Here is an 18,956-nt window from a genome sequence, read left to right as displayed (position 1 = left end):
AAAGTAAGTGTTCACAATGGCAAGTTCGTTTCTCGCTGCAAACTCTAGGATTCTATCACCGTCCGCGTTGCGAGTACTGAAGCCAAAACCGCCATGCCATTGCTCAGCGTTGATATTGTTTTCGCCCACATGACCGTTTAGATCTGCACCAAGATAAAGGCTTTCATCTTCTGGGATTTCACTGATGTATTTGTTAAGGTCTTCCCAGAATGCGTCTTTATCGTCTTCACTACTGTTTGTTTGTGGTGCGTATGCGCTGATAATATTGGTACATGGTTAACCCTCTAAGGCGATCTTCACTGCCATGAGCCTGTCGCTGACTCTTTCAACGTGTAATAATCTCTGGGTTAGTTTCTCAGATAGCACTATCCCAACTCCGTTCCTGCCGTTGGTGGTGCCGTGGTATAGTAGTTTGTAGCCGTTGCCGAGTATTCTTGATTTTGACCCCTTCCACCTGGTCTCTTGCAAACAACATGCGTCGATGCAACGTCTCTTTAAGACATCGCTGAGTTCTGTGCCTCTGCCAGTCAAGGAACCGAGGTTCCAGGTAGCCAATCGCATTTTATCACATGTGTCGCTTCGATGACCGTCGCTTGAGGGGAACGCCCTAGCATTAGTACTCAATCTTTTATTTGGACTTTTCATATTTGAACGGCGGCTGATAATAAAATAGTATAATAATAAAATAGTAAATAGTATAGGTACTCGTTCTACCAGACGATGTCTCCTGGAAGCACATCCTCACAAAACCGTTGCTTTTACTGGCTGCTTTCGGTATCTCGCAACCAGGTGTTAGAACAATATTCCTCCTCCTATTCGTGTTATGAAAATTAAGAATAGTTTCAAATTTCACTTCAAAAAATACCTTTTAGAGAAACAAAGTTTGGGAATCCCTCACGGTTACCTGGTTGCTGACTACCGAATCTAGTCTTAGTAAGTAATTAAAATAATTAAAATAATAATTTGCTCTAAATCACACTTGACACTACATACATTACATGCTAACCACACTCACACTTCTACATCACAACTATGTGCACACATTTTAAATTGTCATTAGTTAAGTTATTTATTGGTAATTTGGTAAGTAAAATCTTTTCATTATTTCATATTTTTCACTGATTTTATTGGCGTGATCTGGTTCTGGCAGAATATCAGTGCCTCTCCCATAATAGGGTGAAGCGTAATACTGAGCCAGAACCATTTTGTTTTGCTGCGACGCACACAACATTCCTTCTGTGTGAATCAATATCTATACGTATATTTATTTCTTATTCTATTTTTGTAAAAATCTGTCTTACTCTTATTTGTGCTTGTATTTTCTGTTTTTTCTAAATATTGATTGTTTTTTTTTTGTTCTTTTTTCTGTCATTTTTGTATTTGATTATTCTGTGTGTATTGTGGCAAACAAATAAACAGATTATCTATCTATCTATCTATCTATATCTGTGCGCAATTTCAAAATTCCCCTACTTTCCCTTCATATGAGATATTTCCCGGGAACGTTTCCGGGAATAATCCCAACAAGGGAATCTTCCCGGGAACGGCACTTCACTAGTCGTATCTTATAACATCTTACGCGTACCAATAAGTGCGAGCGAGCAGCCTAATGAGACTTGCCCGATTCGAACTTTAAGATACGTCAAATATTACGCCTATACCTAGATACGATATAGATTAGATATATCAGTATCAAAAGTGACGTTTTTGTTTGAAGATACGTCACTTTTGACACTGACATACCTATCTAATCCATATCGTATCTATATAGACGTAATATTTGACGTATCTTATAGTTCGAATCGGGCAGTATAATATGATTGCATTTTGAGCGTTAATCAACGAGAGCGGCTCAGGCACCAATTGGTGCTCGCGTTTGTAATTTGCAATATTGTTCAAACAAAGTCGGCATTCTCGTTTAAATGTATCTGAGCTTATTTCTTAACACTTGACTTAACCAAATTGCAAAATCTTTAAGATCAGAAGGAGGGCAAACATAAGTAACAGCTGTTGTTTCGAACTAAAGTTTCTGCGAGTACATCTTGGACCGTGTTTTACTGAGAACAGCCATCCGATGAAAGTTTGAAAGGACAGCCGTCGAAAGAACGATTTTGTCATATTTGCTACATTTTTGGGCGCCATTGCACAAATGGTTGTTTGTTAGACTGTGCAAGTGTGCATCCACCTTATGGGTGCCTATTTGCAAAAGGATCGCTATAAGCAGTAAGTAGGTACAATCTCCATCAGATACCTATATCGGAGCAGCCAGGGTGCTCACAAATATCTGAACATGCCTCTAATGTCAAGGCATTACGTGTTCAGATATGTTTGAGCACGGCCTGTGACTGGTTCAGTGGCGAGCGTCCAGGGGCTACGGTTACCGCTTACCATCGGGCGGTCCGTATTCCTGTTTGCCACCATCATTGTTTTATTAAAAAAAACTTTATTATATCGAAAAAAAACAGATATTTCTCTTGCTAAGTTTATGACAATTGTCACAAAAACACTACAATTGTCACGAAATTCCGACATATAACTTATTACCTGTCAAGAATTGCCTACAATTCTTCTAAATCTTGACAATTGTCAAAAACTTCGCAAAAGAAATATCTGTTTTTTTCCGATATAATAAAGTTTTTTTTAATAAAACAATGATGGTGGCAAACAGGAATACGGCCCGCCCGATGGTAAGTGGTAACCGTAGCCCATGGATGCCTGTGACGTCAGCAACAGTGATTTTACAATTGTCGCACCTGTCACCGTGGTGAAATTGGGGCCAGGAGGCGCGTTCGGCGGGGCATGCACCGTAGTGTCGAGCATCCAAAGGCTTCAAGCAGTCTGCACTGATGCCAGGCCCATGCGTTTTTATTTCTTTAGCATGGTCGCCTCGCATCTCCGAACGCTCGGTTCGTCTTTTTGCTAGAACTACCACTCAGTTTACTCACAAAAATAGTTCTTAGCGTGACAGTCCTGTACATATACCGCCTAAGCTGTACCATCTGATTAGGTACAATACGTGCGTGCTTTTTTTTTACAGGCGCTGTCAGCGTGGGCACTATAGTTGAATTATCGAGAAGATGGAATTGCATTTGTAGTGGTTGTATGCTGATAGTACAAGAAAATAGAAAATTCAAATATAGAATGCCTGTAAACAAACAATACTACTACATATTCAATTCCACGCTCTCGATGATACGACTATAGCATTAAACGCGCGCAAAACGGAACGCATTGCTTACAAAAAACGTGTTTGAAATATTCAGTATTAGTTATTAAATAATTAGTAGGACTAGAACTAGATAGGTAAGCAGAACTTTCCTGCCATCCTTTGACCATAGTCCACTATTTGCCCACTGACCTAATTTTAACGACCAGTTTGTGATAGCTTTGAATCATTTCCATCTACCGTTGTCCTGCCAAGTGTATCATATCTTCTGACAGGGTTGTAAAATATTTCAAACTCCCATTTAGCGTCGAAATAAACAACCTTCGGTCCTAACTGATATTTTATTCAGCACAATGCGTGTTTAACTTGATATATTGAGTCGTTTACGCCACATTTGCATATTTGTCTGTACGAACGGCACGCGTGATATTTACTACGTTAGAGTTCCGCTCCATTTGATAAGCCTTGAAAGCCTCTCCCGCACGTTGAAAGGATGACTCAAGCTAGACCGCGCCGTGCCCGGACCGAGCACTATGACGGCTGATCGGTGATCACGTGGTGCTTTCCATAGAAAACGAAGCTCCAGAAGCTCCGACCCGGCCACGGTCCGGTGATCGGGTCTAACGTGAGTCAACCTTAATATAGTGAAATACAATATTCTTGATTGTTAACTAAAATACAATATAAAACAACATAATAACTCAAGAAAACAATATGAAGTTTGTTTGATATGATTTGTCGCTGTTAACAGTGACATTTCTGGTTTTGAATAATGTCACTATTGACAGATTATATCAAAAATAAACCCAGACAAATTCATACCCAGTTATCACAATTAGAATAAGCCTCCGAGTTCTTTGGAGATGCGTACAATTTTACATGATTATAGGCGTCACAAACTTTTCGAACTTTTTTTTACCGCACTCACTAATCTAGTGTCAGTGTAGAATACACTCTTTGATGAATGTCAAATTTAATTTTGATGAAGAAAGCTAACTAATGTGGACGTTGCTTACATATTTATATTTAATTGATACATTTATTCCAAAGAAAATATTGTAGGTAGGTACTCATATGCGACATAAAATGTTCATAAAATGTTCCGTAATTCGCGTTTCAAAAAGGCTACATTACAATAAATTTAATATCATAAAGCCCGTATAAATTGAAAGCGATTTTTAATCCAACTCCTCTCTAAATCGTGGCTCATAAGCCTGGCCTTAATCCCGGGCACAATGGTATTAGCTAAACCATTATTGATAAACAGGTTTTTTGTTGAAAGATTAAGCCGGTTCACGTCGTTAGGTTTCGCTGAATGTGGAACGCGACAGCTGAAATTATAATGTAAATTTCTTTATTGTTCCGTAATCATGAATGATGGGATATGTTACTGTATAAATAATATACATAATGGCGGTATTCATTCAAACTGAACAAATAATTGAGTTACGATAGAGTTAAGGTGACATTCAGATGACTACTGCAATAGCACTCCTGTTGATGTTGCGGCGTTACAGCTACGGCATCGACGCGGGCGGTGTCGCTGACAATTTGTTTGATGTTGTTGCCTCATTAAGGTACTATTCAGAATCAGACTAACAAGCATTATTGCTGCAGTCAGAATACGCCAAATTTATGAATTCCTCGATAAAACGACCTTTTTGACGTCTCCTGCAACAATACAGTCGGCAGAATTCCTGCTATGTAATTTTAGACTTTTTTGTCTAGTCAGTTTATTTTTGTTAAAGATTCTACCTAGTTTGACTGTCATGAGAAACAGCGCAATTTGCAGGACCTAATTGTGTATTAACTTTAACCCATAAACGGTATTAAACCAGTCATAAAAGAATTACGAAGCTGCAATCCACCCTCCAATAAAATCGTTATTTCGAATCCAGAAGCCATTTTAATTCTTGTTAAACACTGCAGCCGCTCGTACAATAACTTCCAATTTCATCAAATTGAGCATCAGAATCACGAAATGCACACAATATCAAGGCAGTTCAGATCAGCGCTCTATTTCACTATCTGACAAATAATTATTATGTTCAATTTTGGAAATTTGAAAGCAGTTCACATAGCGTTCTGACTATTTCATTACCTCTGACAAATCATCTGATCCACAATAAAAACCAGATACTACTTAACTAGCGACATACATTAACGAATATTGTTTGAAACATTACGTACTATCTTCATCAGTCGGGTAAACCTTTTAAAAGAGCTGCACCGTGTCACCGTACCGCTAAAAATTCATGTCCTAAGTGATTCCACCAGCACAAAATATTATACCTAAGTATGCAAATACCGAAAATTACTCACTCGGCAGTGTGAGAAATATTTCCAACTCAAAATGCGACATTCCCAGACGTACAAAGCTTTTTGTCGCATTTAAAATTCTACGATTAAGCGGTAAACGTAAAATAGTTTCGGCGTCAAGCATATTTCCCCCTGCATTATACATTAAGGTGCACCTTGGTATGCGATACGTACGTAAATGCACAAAATTTGCACAATAATGGTGCAATAACTCAAATGGAACGGTCTCATATGCACAGCCTGATAAGGCAGCATGTTAGCGCGAGAGAGGCTTATTTGATGCAAATTATTACGACACGCGCTTGCCAAAGCTGTAAAGGCGGTGTCATTTTTCATACAAGTTTTAATAAAAAGCAAGACTAAAAATATTAAGACTCTAAATCCCAAAAATTGTTAGACTGCGTAGCAGTACGACTACCACCAGTTTGGACATTGGCATAATTAGCTCGCGTCTACGTATTACTTTCTATACATCTCGCTTGCACTAATATGCGAGTACAAGCGAGATGCATAGAAAGTAAGTTACTAAGACGTGAGTGAATATGTCAATGTCAAAACTGGTGGTAGTGGTACTGATTCCCCTACATGAATAATAGGTTAGTCACCACACATCACACTTAATCCAGTGTCAAATTGTATGGTAACCATGGTAACTCCAGGTAACCGGCTAACCCCGGATTAGTGGCATGGTGCAAGTGGCGCTAAGGCACTCAGCTTTTGATTTAATCTTCAGCATCTAGTGTACTATATAAATTAATATTACGAAGGTAGTCCATGTTTTTGTTTAATTTGAGAACTAGATTCTTGTTAATCGTGTTTGCAATGTTCTCGAAAAATGATTTGCACTAAGAAAAATCAGCAAATTTAGTCAAATTTTTGATCAGTCGATCAACGTTAAATATGACGCCGGCAGCAGTCAACTCATAAAGAACGTTTAACTTTTCGATACGAGCAAATTTTAAAGAAAGTTGATACAACCGGACCTAAATTAGTTAAGACTAATGAGCATTTTTTCCACCCCTTTACGTCAATGAAACAATCAAATTACATCTAAATTCAAACAACCCCTGAACGCCCCCCTGTCTCTGCTAATTCTCACAACAAACAATTCTCCATCAGTCCGTCTGTGCGGCGTATAATCATTAATCTAGTGCTGGACACTCGGTGACGAGCGCCGCGATGGATGGATGATCATGGTTTACCTGGATACGGCGCGACTGGAAGTTACAACGGTTCCTTATTACAAACGTAGGTTCAGTATACAAAATCTTGAACCTTATTTTATCGTTTGGTATGACATTCAGATGCAAAAGGCATCCTTAAGGGGCCCACTGATTACCAGTTTGCCGGACGATATCAGCCTGTCAGTTAAACGCAAAATTTGATAGCTCCGAACAACTGACAGGCTGATATCGTCCGGCGAACTGGTAATCTGTGGGCCCCTTAACTCTAAGAAAAGAGAATTAAGGTGACATTCGGATGACGACTACAACAGCGTTACTGCTGCAGTGTTGACGCTCGCGGTGTCAGTATCAACTTCCTGGAAAAAATAAATGATGGATTGAACCTTTTCATCGTGATTGAAATGCGACGAACGATATACATTTTATCAAGGAGATAGACATAGACAGTGACACCGATCTCGTCAACGTTACAGCAGTAACATCGTAACGGTAAATGCAGTCGTCACCTTTAAGGTGACGCTCGGATGGCAATTGTAACTGCATTACCGTTGCGGCCTTGACACGGGCGCTGTACTTCTCAATTTTCGTTCAATCCATTACTCATTTTATCAAGGAAATTGATGGATATAGCGGTGGTATAACGCCGCAGCAGTAATGTCGCAAATCGCAAAAGTAATGCAGGTGCAGTTAACTTTCGAAAGTCACAATTTTGGTCATTAAAATATACTACGCTCTTGTCACTTCTAGTTTCTTATATCCGCGTGCATTCGAGTATGAATTCGACCCAGTTTCTGAACTGCAGAAAGATTGATTTAGTAGTTTAAAGCGCGCAATAACCTAGTGCGAGGAATTCAGCAGTATTTTTAAAGGCGTAAGCAAAGTTTTTTCATTTCAACTTGCAATTTGAAGGCAAAATCTCATGATTGAATTTTAACGTCCTGAATTTGACGTGAGAAGTGCCATATAATTACAGCTACTGCTCATTCTGGGCTTATGCACCGTTTTTTATATTGCATTTTTTTTAAGTGAAAGTTTAAGTTTAAGTTTATCGCTATATGTGGTCTACCGCTATGCTAGGTTGTTTTAGCCATAGTTAATAAATATTTTGATATGTGTTGTTTCAAACGCCGGTTCTAATTCGGCCTCGTCCACTGGAGGACTGAAAAAAGTTACAATTTTCTTTAGTGACATGTACTTCAATTTGTGTCCGTTTAGTTAGAGTTAGACTAAGACAAGTCTGCAACGATTATAATAGCACACGCAGTGCAAGTGTTATTTTAAACGTCAATCTTCTATGAAATTATGACGTCTAAATAACAGGCATTACAAATGAGTATGCTATCAAAATCGTTGCAGACTTTTCTTGCTCTAACTTTAACTCGTTTGCCACCTTCATTTTTATAAAAATAAAACTAATAAATTGCTGAAACAGAACAAGGGTTTGCAGTCGGAAACTGTAATGCTGCATGGTGAATAAGATGCGCGTCGTTGACAAAATGTGCTAAGCGATTTGATCTTTTATTCACTAGTATTATGTGAGTTGGTTGCCTAAAAGTCAAGAAAAAAGAACTGAATTTCTGTGTCGCTAAAATTTTATCTTATAAATGGTACTTGGTATTCGGCAACATCCTACTAATAATAAAAATGTAAAATACATGCAAATGTGTGCACGTTTCTTCCTCTGAATGGCTAAATTTTGATGAAATATAACAAACAAATTATTTTTTCCCAGAATTCATCCCTTAAGGCGGCGAATTAGGGGTTTGCAATTTATTACAAGAGTGGCTATTGGGACAGGGTAAGGGCAGTGGAACGATTTTCACGCGGACAAAATCGCGAGCGACGTCTAATCTAGAATAATTTACAAATGACAATAAATGTACCTATGCGATCAAATTTCAGTATAAAAGTAATAATATGTCTAGAATTTATTTATTGGCAATAACAGCGATCCCGAAATTTATTTTATGATGACAAAGGCTTGAAAGTAATCAAAATAATGTACTATTACATTTTTATATCTGTTTTCAATACTTCAAATTGACTTCAGCCGCAGGTGGCTGATATTTTCATTGTTCTATAAAATGAACATAAAAAACATTACCGAAAATACTTCGACCCTAAACAAAGAATATTTGTTCTTGTGTGAGAAGGGGAAAATTCAATTTCTTAAAATATTTTTCGTGTAACAAACGCTTGTCTAGGAAATGGTAAGAATTGGATATCTGACTGCAAACGTCTTGATTTGCCTAGGTAAGCACATTGCAAAAGTTTTGAAAAGTTTTAGCTAAGGTAGGTAGGTAACTAGGGAATGCAAATCGGTTATTTTTTGTATGGAAATAACCGCGGTTTCGTTTAATAACCGATAATTTCCATACAAAAAATAACCGAAAATAACCGATTTGCATTGCCTATAGGTAACTGATAAATGACGCTAGGTTTTTAGCTAATCCAGTGAAATTGTAGAATTTTGTAACGTGGCTCTTCTGCGTCAAATCCGGTAGTTCTGATTTTATGAAGACTTATTTATGATATTGGCCCAATTAATAATCCAAGTTTGTGACCTTGAGCGCTGAACGCAACTTTGTCAAAAATCGAAAAACCTGCGAAAATTTCGGTTTTTATTTAGTTTTGGGCGATTCTAACCCTAAAGGACTAGTTTTTCATAGTATCTTGCTTAGACGTTTTTAAAGAAGACTAAATTTGCTACAATATGAGATTAGAACTATCTCTGTAGATTGAATAGTTTCCGAGATAAAGGCTTTCAAAATTTAGATTTTTTTGAAATTGAGCTCGTAAGCTAAGTGAGTGCAGTGAGTATGCACTTTTGACTCAGGCGATGCCGCTTGGCACGATTGTTCCTAAGGTCAAACAAAGCTGATTTGGCCCAGTAGCTACGAGATCGTACCGTGCATACCCCCCTAAAAGGGAGGGGAAAGGTCGGATTCCCAGGTCCAATCTTTGCTATATTTCTTCCTACTCTTAGGAGCTAGGGCACGTTATATATCATTTTCATATAATTTAGGGATGAAAACATTATATTCATATTTTTAAAACGCCAAGTTAAGTGTTTTTTTAAAGATTTTTAACTTTTGACTTTGGCCATAATTACATTTCTATGGAAATCGTCACTCAATCCGCTTCATATTTTTACAAAAAATATGAATGTATGAATGCCTGCTTTGAAGTGATACTTTATAGAATAAGGAAGCCCTAAATTATATGAAAATCATATATAACTTGCCCTAGTTGCTAAGAGCAGGAAGAAATATAGCTTAGATTGGACCTGGGGATCCGACCCTTTCCCCTCCCTTTTTGGGGGGTAGGCACGGTACGATATCGTGGCTACCGCGCCAAATCAGCTTTGTTTGACACAATCGTGCCAAGCGGCATCGCCTGAGTCAAAAGTGCATACTCACTGCACTTACTTAGGTTACGAGCTCAATTTCAAAAAAATCTAAATTTTGAAAGCCTTTATCTCGGAAACTATTCAATCTACAGAGACCGTTCTAATCTCGTATTGTAGCAAATTTAGTCTTCTTTAAAAACATCTAAGGAAGGTACTAGCAAAAACTAATTCTTTAGGGTTAGAATCGCCCAAAACTAAACAAAAATCGAAATATTCGCAGGTTTTTCGATTTTTGACAAAGTTGCGTTCGGCGCTCGAGGTTACCAACTTGGATTATTCATTGGGCCAACATCATAAATAAGTCTGCAAAAAGTCAGATCTACCGGATTTGACGCAAACGCTAAATGTATAATTTTACTGTATTAATCTGGATTATCTTAAGTTAACATAAAAAAGGTTGTCCTTTGTATACCTACCTCTACTCTACTTTTACGAGCAACCTATTTGACTCAACAAAATGACAGGTGTGATAGAGTCAGACCAAGAATAGTCTGCAGCGGATTTGGTACCCCACGCAGTTCAAGTGTTATTTGAAACGTCAAACTTCTATGAAATTATGACGTATAAATAACATTTGCACTGCGTGGGCTATCAAATCCGCCGCAGACTTTTTTTGGTCCGACTCTAATAGCTAAATGTGTTCACAATCCGTACATATTCACATACAGATGTAGTGCATAATTGTTTTTCATCGTATTTTCTCAGAAACACGTCCGTATTTGTCATGTTACTTCAATCAACCTTAGTACTTTTCTTACCGAGACTGACGGAAATAACAAGACACGTTCGTACGTTTTCTTGAAGAAACGATGGAAAACAATTAATGCACTACACTGTAAATTCGCCAGTGGCACTTATGGCAGTCATGTCACAGCTGTTGCATTGACAGCTGGTAGAATTTAATCCTCAGCGAGCGTATGATGGACGGAGTTATCCCAGTGATAAAATGGAGACGTTACTTTTTAACACCGCGCGACTGACAGAGACACTGCCATTATCGCACAATCATATATACCAGCGGTTCTAAAACTTTTCTGGTGACGGAACCCTTTTAAAAAGCAGAATATTTGACGGCCACTTTGAGAATGGATGATATAGACAACTCCGATGATCATATCCGTACAATATTGTATTGCAAAATGACGCAAATACAGTAGCAATATGCGCATAATCATTTGATATCACATGCACATTTATGAATTTAACCGCAAGCGATAAATCGCATCAATCGACAAGCTTTTAGAGCTCTTTAGTAAATTAATCAGTTTTTTAGGGTTCCGTACCCAAAGGGTAAAACGGGACCCTATTACTAAGACTTCGCTGTCCGTCCGTCCGTCCGTATGTCTGTCACCAGGCTGTATCTCACGAACCGTGATAGCTAGACAGTTGAAATTTTCACAGATGATGTATTTATGTTGCCGCTATAACAACAAATACTAAAAACAGAATAAAATAAAGATTTAAGTGGGGCTCCCATACCGCAAACGTGATTTTTGACCAAAGTTAAGCAACGTCGGGCGTGGTCAGGACTTGGATGGATGACCGTTTTCTTTTTGCATTTTTTTCCGTTTTTTTTTGCATTATGGTACGGAACCCTTCGTGCGCGAGTCCGACTCGCACTTGCCCGGTTTTATTTATATATCAGCAACATAACATTTTGGTCAGAGATTATTCTGCACTTTGCCGTGCAAAATATCACTGCAGGTGGTTATGAAATTCTTTCCAAAGAAGTATGTATTATTTTACCAAACTAATTCAGAAACCTTACATCACTATAACTCGACCGTTTAAAGTATAAATCTTATAACAAAGACTTTAAACCCAATGATGAGAAGACAAACGGTCCTCCTAAATCTAAGCTGTTTGAATCGAAAGATTTAAATGTAACGGCATCTTGAAGAGATTTACTACCTTTTACAAATCGGCCTCAGGAATTGAGTGATCACTAAACCGAAGTGAGTTTGCTGACGTGAACACTTCACAAGTTTAACTAGCTTACTTTGTCTTGCCCTGTTTATGGACAGTAAAGATGGCAGTGTGTGGGAACAGTCAAATTCTAGCAGGCTAGCGTAATTTGAGACCTCGAGATAGTGGTACAATTTAATAGGTTCCGCGGCAAATTACCGAATCCGACAAAAGAGCAGAACCTATAGTGTTTTCATTAGCGTTCGCGTTTGCGTAGTGTCTATATTTGTATGGGATTTTGAACAGCGCTCCAACCGGACGTATTGGAAACTCAAAACACCATACAAAATGACACTAAACGCAAAAGCGTACGTCACGTCACCCTGTCGAATCAAATTTACACTAGGGCAATTAGTTTCCTTAGTAATTCTTTAAAAGGTAATAATAATAGATTTACCTTTAAATTCAAATAATAAATACTTCATTTATTCATTAAGTACAATTGTATACTCGTATACCTAACTCTAGCGCGACAGACGACCGTTTTTAATTATACATTCAAACAATTTGAATACGCCCAATCAATCAAACGTTTTCATTAAATCTGCATAATTTTGATTTGCTTCGTGGAATTTGGGCTTTTTAAAACAATGGATATTTGTTTTATGAGGCTGCGGTTCCACTGAATGAAACATTCATGGATCAATAAATCACGATTGCGTGGGAACAGCAGCGGTGTTCAGATCTTGATTTTGATATTGTTAGAGTTAGACCAAGACAAGTCTGCAACGATTTTGATAGCACACGAAGTGCAAATGTTATTTTAAACGTCAAACTTCTATGAAATTATGACGTATTAAATGACACTTGCACTGCGTATGCTAGCAAAATCGTTGCAGACTTGTCTTGGACTCTACCTATCAAGTTAGTTTTGCCAGATTAGAAAGTTGAAAGTACCCCAATCTAAAAAGGTACGATTTTCCCAAAAAAGTATGGTTTAATTAAAAAAATAACAGCAGAAATCTTAAAGACACGGGTGATTTCATTTAAATGGATAATCCATTAAACTACATTTAGTACGGTACAAAAATAGTCATAAAGACGTCCTCCGGCTTTAAAATTTTAAGTTCCCCAACTAGCAATCTAAATATATCAATGATTATTTTCGTATTTACGATACTGAATCATTTTACCGTCTCTCAAGCTTTTACTCGCCAAATTGTAACAAATTACGATCAATTTATTAACTAATTCCAATTTCAAAACGCTTTGAGTCTGTTCTGAAGTAAAACTAGCCTCCATACAAAGATCGTCCTCTGATACAGTATTCGTACAGTCTGAAACGTCGTAGTTTTGAGGGGGGGCTTTACCGATAGTTGCATATTGGACGCAATAATTGTCCGGCACCGTCGAGACTCCCGCTGTCAATTTGTCTCGGCTGTAGTACATTTTGTACCCAACTACGGACACGATGGAGTTAGTAATGATTTCAGTGGAGAAACCATTCTACTTGTAATTTCCTTAGAAAGTATAGGGACAGCAAGCCTCATGAAAGAAGTCAAAATAACTCAAAAGTTGTGTGATAAATACGATCTAGGTACTTTTAAAGCACCAATTCTGCCCCATCACTTCATAAAAACGTCAAGTGACGTTGGAAAACCAGATTGAATTTTAAATTTTTGGCGAGAAAATACGGTAAACGGTGGCTATTTTGGCCCATCTGTCATCATGCATCCGGCAGGCATGTCTAGCCCAGTCCCACTTTAGCCTGGCGGTCTTCACCCCAACATCAACTACTCGGGTTTTGTAGCGAAGCTCTGAGTCCAACCTCTGCATTTATTTCTTAGGATTATTTATTTGCACGAAGTAAATTTTTGGCGAGAAAATACGGTAAACAGTCGACCTTTTTTGAATACCTATCTAATATTATATTCATTGTGGGTGGTGGGGCAGAATAAACTACAAAATAACAACTAAAGTCGCTTCTTGTGTTTACTAGGGGTCAATATACAATAAAAGGAATATCAAAAGTGGTTCAATTACACCTAACGTACCCTATTCACAACCATAATTGTCATTTGAAAACAAAGTGTCTACCTATATGAATTGTTGTATGAGACTATGTAGAAAATTTGATTAATTTCTAGTAAATTTAATAGTACTCAAATAGAAACATTATTATAAGATTTACAAAAATTATTTATTTTTATTTTATTTTATTGGTGTTCAACTCTTGCGGGCTTACAGGTGACCCCAAAACGCTCACAAGATAATACAACATAAAATTACCATACAAACAATGTCAACTTAACTAATAAATAAATTGAATAACATAATTATATAAAATTAAATTAATTATATTATGTTGAGATAATGTTCTAGAATCCTAAAGATTCAAAAGTCTCTGGTCTTTCATCATCTTCCTCGCGTTGTCCCGGCATTTTGCCACGGCTCATAGGAGCCTGGGGTCCGGTTGGCAACTAATCTCAAGAATTGGCGTAGGCACTAGTTTTTACGAAAGCGACTGCCATCTGACCTTCCAACCCAGAGGGTAAACTAAGCCTTATTGGGATTAGTCCGCTTTCCTCACGATGTTTTCCTTCACCGAAAAGCGACTGGTATATTAAATATCAAATGATATTTCGTACATAAGTTCCAAAAAACTCATTGGTAACAAGACGGGGTTTGAACCCGCAACCTCCGGATTGAAAGTCGCACGCTCTTACCGCTAGGCCACCAGCGCTTCTTAATAGGCCAAAAGGCTCTGATCTTTCACCAACACTAAATACTGCTGCTTGCTCCAAAATTTAGTAGCTCCGGTGCAATTTATAGCAGAACTCTGCGCTTGTCACTTCTGCAGTATTAATAGGCCAAATTTGAATCAGTTTTGTTGCTCGGGCGTCTTGAATTGGAAGACGTCTTTGGTTCAGCTATTCAAATTGTAATTGCTTTGAGAATGAACTGCAGTCACGCGAATCATTACTAAGTAGAATCGAAATAAGATATTTGGGGGGTTTGAAAGTAATATGCATTCATCTTTATATTCGGTTGTAATAAAAACATGTAATACTTATTGAGAAATAAATGAATCTGTAAAACATGCTTTTGATAACCAGTTTAACTTTTTAGATGTTAATAGATATATAAATTTGGGTTTACAATGTGTGATTGTGCCTTAAAAGTGCGCAAATTAGTCACATCCCCTCCACCACCCCGCTGAGTGTGTAGAGCGCCCAAACGGTCATTACGGTAGATATGTTAGTCTTTCATCTATGTCGATTATCATTCAGTTTAATTTGGTTGCATTTTTTAATAGCGCTAATTTCACTTTCCTGGGTAATTTGTTGCAACAGATCTTCCAAGTCCCTCATCAACTTGATCAGTAGAGTAGTATTATTGGCGTGCCACAAGTTTAGTTCCCATACTTTATTACTGCTCCGTACAAAATTTTTTTTCGGAGCACTTATTTTATAGTATTATTATTGTAGCTGTATTTTAAATAGGTAACATTTGTAACGGCATCAATATATTGTTCACATAGGTAAGGTGGTGGTACTAGTGCTCGACATGCTAATGCCCAATAGATGACACCCTGCTGTCACCTCTATGGACAATGACTTAAAGTTTCAAGATGACATAATTATGTACCGGGACCGCGTCGAGCACCAGTACCAGTACTACCACCTTATGTGAAGTTGATCAACTAAACAGGTTAAAATTTTACAAGTAAAACGGGTGTTATAGTAACGAAAGTCAACAAACAAGTCCAACTTACCTTTCTCAACTGCACGACCCGTTATCGTTCACCGAACTTCGGTCACTTATCTCGACAATTTAAAGGTTGTCTCCGCTCTCCACTCCACTTCCAAAGTTTAACTTTGGACATATTCTATTATATCCCTTTCTTTGTTTCCACTTCCTTGTTTTGAAGCTGGGATTAGGGTAAATATGTCACGTTAAACTCAGTTTGTTAACTGTTCTTGAGTTTCGCACGACATTGTTTAAAGCAATTAGGCATTTACAGAAAATGATAGTTAATAACAATGAAGCCTCATGTGCCTAATTTACAAAATGGTTTATATTTTTAAACACAATGATGATATAGTTTATTGCCTATATGATACATGATAAGCACTAACTTCAGTGCTTAAATTTTGCTCCAATGTAATTTTGTTATTAGTGCGATCGTCACTAAAATTGCTTATCGGGAAAAAGTACATAGGGTGTAAGTAGGTATGGTCGAATTTTCGAGATTACCCAATGTACGACATTACCGAAATGGGTCAATTTCACCAAACGAGCATTTTTGTCTAATTCCCATGGAATTTTGAAATACCAACATTACACAAAAAAAAATATGCTGATAATTTGATAAAAAATATAATAAACTTTAATTTTCTTATTGGGTAAAAATATTCATAAAACTATAAAAGTTATTTCAATTTAAAATTTTGGTCAGGGCACGGGAATTAGTGTGTCCATTGGAATTAGATTTTACTAGCACGGAAATTAGAACATAGCCCAGGAATTGTTTTCTTAACTTATTTTGGTAGTTAAAACTATTATTTATGTATATTTTAATCTACAATAATATACTGCAACCATACTGAAGCGGCATCGAACATATTTACCTTCTTTAATTTTAGTTTCGGACGACAAATCTACGAAAGTATGATACACTAAAAACTACGTATTTGACTAATCGTTTTCTTTATTTTAATGGCAACTAATCTCTCTTTCTTAGTAAAATGTACATATTTCAAAACAATACTTTGAGTAGTTGCGTAAACTTGTCCGCCTTACATACAAAACTATTCATTAAAAAGTGTCATTATGTATCTGCATGTAGATAGGTACAAGGTGTATGATCTGGTATATGACCGTATAGGAAATGATACTAAGAAATAAATAGGGGCACAGTGAGAAGAAGTTATTGTGTAAGTTAATCTAAAGAAATCGAATATGTTGCCTTCATAAATTCATAACACAAAAAATTGTTTGACCACATATGAGGTAAGGTGGGGTAAACTATCTCCATGCCAAATATCATCAAGATGATATTGGTTCAGCGGTTTAAGCGTGACAAGATAACAGACAGACAGACATAGATACTTTCGCATTTATAATATAGTAAGAATAGGATATATTTAATTATTCTTGTATTAGAAAAGCTAATTTATAACAACTATGAGGAACTATGAGGGTTTTCTGGGGTGAAAAATCGATCTAGCTAGGTGTTATCTCTGGGAAAACGCGCATTTTTAGTTTTTAGGTATGTATATGTTTTCCGAGCAAAGCTCGGTCTCCCAGATGTTCAAACTTTATACGGCATACGCTGTCAGCTGTCTAATTTACAAAAAAGAACATTGCAAATTTGATTCATTTTGTTTTATGTAAACTTAGGCACAGGTATTATAATATGTAATAATTCCAAAAATAGTTTTATGTTTATATAATATTTTAATTTTATAATATGATCAATGAATAAGGTAAGGTGGGACAAGACTAACAGTACGAGGATTCCATACAAGTGAGACTTACCCCGGTGTCGTCTTACCCCACCTTACCTTACGTATTAAAATTGCCCGGGTTATTCGGGTCCACCCTGTATGTACTATAGTACTTATACTAAAAACCGTTTACAGATTTTTGTGCATTCTTTAAGATTTTCTTAAATGTAAAATACAAAGATATACGTCATATTGTTATTACATATAATATATATTCAATGCCAATATACATATATATATAATAATAATATGACGTAAACATTGCCAATTAACTTACAGTGCCCCCAATAAAAGATTTGTTGACAATATATGTAATACTTTCTAATTCCCGTGCCACTTAATCAGCTGTTTTAGGCAAATATTCCATGGGAATTAGGGCACGGAAATTAGAATTCGTAATAAAAAAATTCGCCAAAAATTTAAATCGTGTTTGACCAAACTGTTATGTTATCGCTAACATAAAGATACATAAAGGGCTCCTAAATATGACAATTGTTATTGAAAAGCTATGTGGGAAATAAAATTTATAAGGGACATCGAAATTAGAAAAAAATTGTCGCCCACCCGGATTCCGAAATAATTACGCGATTTCCTCGAACACGCCGCGGCTTGACGTACATCCGCTTGCTTTGAGAGACAGCCGAATACTGCCAGTACAGGTGAGGCGGGACACGAGGCGGTTCAAATACAGACGTCGGCTGTCAGAGCCCTTTGAGTTTTGCCGACGAAATTGTACTCGCGCGCTCGGACAAAATTTAAACATCGATCACGAGCTATTTACCACAATGAAGTTAATAGTGTATGTGCTCAGTGATAGTAAATATCATCTAGTTTAAGTATTTGATACTAAATTAGTGATACTAATGTACAATTTTTCGTAGGATTTTTCATTATGCTCAAAAGTAGATTCCGGACAGGGCACGGGAGTAGTAATTTGAGCCTTTATGTATTTTTAAGTGTACTCTAAAAACCAATTAATCAGTGAATTCATTTGGAACTCGGTGTGAAAGTGTGACTTCTTTATGTAAAAAAAAAATGGTAAGTATTATCTAATGCTAACCCCCGATTTTCATCACGGACAGAAAAAAAATCGTGTTCAGAAATTGACCCAAATACACCTTACTAATTAAATCATGGCCTATCAAATATCGCCACAAACGTAGGTAAGTACCCCATTTACCCCACCTATAAAATTACTACTGCCTATTACGTAAGTTAAAACTACTTTACACTTTTCTATGCTTAAACGCTTAAAAAACAATAATTTTCTTCCTTGAAACATACCTTTGGTCTGTATACAGCAGTCCACCAAAAATAGGATCACATTTAAATTTTCAGTCGAACAGAAAATAAAACGGTGGTGCGGCCGTCTATCACGGGATTAGGTAAATGGTTCGGGAGCTTCGCACACACATACATACATACACTCAGGCTGATTTAGGAATTGGACATGTAACTAGGGC

At 37.1% G+C, this 18,956-nt stretch overlaps 1 long non-coding RNA gene across 1 annotated transcript in view; it reads left to right on the top strand.

Annotated features, from left to right (window-relative positions):
- The window catches only part of LOC134796816 (uncharacterized), a 118,684-nt gene extending 104,071 nt beyond the window's left edge, over positions 1 to 14,613 (top strand). Inside the window, exon 2 of the long non-coding RNA XR_010145000.1 lies at positions 14,534 to 14,613. This is a non-coding gene — a long non-coding RNA (uncharacterized LOC134796816). The remainder of the gene's footprint in view (positions 1 to 14,533) is intronic.
- The last annotated feature ends 4,343 nt before the right edge of the window (positions 14,614 to 18,956 follow it).

This window comes from Cydia splendana, chromosome 14 (assembly GCF_910591565.1).
Source record: "Cydia splendana chromosome 14, ilCydSple1.2, whole genome shotgun sequence".
In the NCBI taxonomy this organism is placed as follows: domain Eukaryota; kingdom Metazoa; phylum Arthropoda; class Insecta; order Lepidoptera; family Tortricidae; genus Cydia; species Cydia splendana.
Note: the sequence above shows the minus strand (reverse complement) of the source record. Positions and strands in the feature narration are given on the sequence as shown.